We start from the raw sequence: 1,468 nt of genomic DNA, 5'->3' as shown, positions 1-1,468 counted from the left end.
TGTCTCCCTCTCTCAACTACCCTCCCTCTGTCTCTATGCAGAAAACAATGAGTTGAAGCAGGAAAAGAAGAAAGACAGAGGAGAAAGCATATAGACACAGACAGAAATAAAAAAATCCCATTAATGCCACTTTGAAGGAAGTAAGGTCCCTGACTAATGTCCCAACCCTCCAGTTGACAGAACAACTATCCCTGTAGCAGAAGATGCACCACCCCCATCCAGTATACTTCAGTTTGTTAGTTGCCCAGGTAATAGTTCTGGTTATAGTTCCTGCTACTTTTGTTTTGTAGAAACAGCTGGTTGCTGTGATGCATAGCTGGTCACTATGATGCATGTTGTAAGAACCAATCCCCAACTGACAAGCCATTCTGTCTCTGTACTTCCTGCTTGCTTATCTCATAGTGCAATGGCAAGCAGAAACACCAAAACAATACCCAGGATTTGGAGGCAGATTTATTTACATTGATTAGTACTGATCAAGATCATTCCCAGATTATCAGGCCCGGATCTCTGGTGGTCTAGGCTTTCATATGATGCACAAGCAGGAGGTACAAAGGTGAGGGAGACCAGCCTGACAGTTCTTCTGATAATCTAGCAGAGTGAGATCATCAGTTTCAAGGGCAGATTAATGATCATCAGTTCATGAAGTTTGGTATAATGGTACAATCAGGCATCCTGCATGTTTGGTTATGCTGTCATGATTACAGGAGAAAGTAATTACAAAGCCATGAAGCCATGAAGCAGTTACAGAGCTAGGCAGTTTCAAAAGAACAATTTCTCTTGTACAGTTTTCCCCTTTAGTATAAGCCATAGACCACCAGAGATCAGGGCCTGATACTTTGAGAATGATCCCAATCAGTGCCTATCAACATAAATAAATCTCCCTCCAAATCCTGAATGTTGTTTTGGTGTTTCTGCTTGCCATTGCACCTGGTGCATTGGCCAGGCCATGTGACCTCTTTGGTCATCTGACAATGTTGACCTCTTTGGTCACTCTTTGTGGCCCTCACAAAGCAAGGACTTCTCCAGGTCCCAAGGTGAAGGTACAGCCTCAAGATTTCTCAAGTCCCTTCAAAGGTGTGGAGGAGGTATCTTGGCTCCCCACTTGAGCAGCTCACATTGAATCCCAAAGGGAGGAGGACAGAGTCTGTCTGTCTCTCTATCTGACTGCCTTCCTGATTCCAGTAAGACCCCCAGGGACACTGCAGTTCATCTGTCTGTCAGTCTTGCTCAGCTCCAGCAGAAGGAAAATCTGATCAACTCTTGCTAGTTAGGACCACCCTCAAGGGAAGACAGTTGGAATGTTTAACCCCTGGGTGCCTGCTGAATGAATGTGTGAGTGGCATGGGCAGTGTAAACAATAGGCTGCTCTGTCTGTGCACCAATACTGGGAAGTACTGGTCTCGGGGGCTGGCTGGGTCCTCACCTGCGATTCCATGGCTATCGACATACAGTGTAACAGACGCCT

This window comes from Chinchilla lanigera, unplaced genomic scaffold, assembly GCF_000276665.1.
Source record: "Chinchilla lanigera isolate Chin_1 unplaced genomic scaffold, ChiLan1.0 scaffold00053, whole genome shotgun sequence".
NCBI lineage: Eukaryota > Metazoa > Chordata > Mammalia > Rodentia > Chinchillidae > Chinchilla > Chinchilla lanigera.
This window is presented reverse-complemented; position numbering follows the sequence as displayed.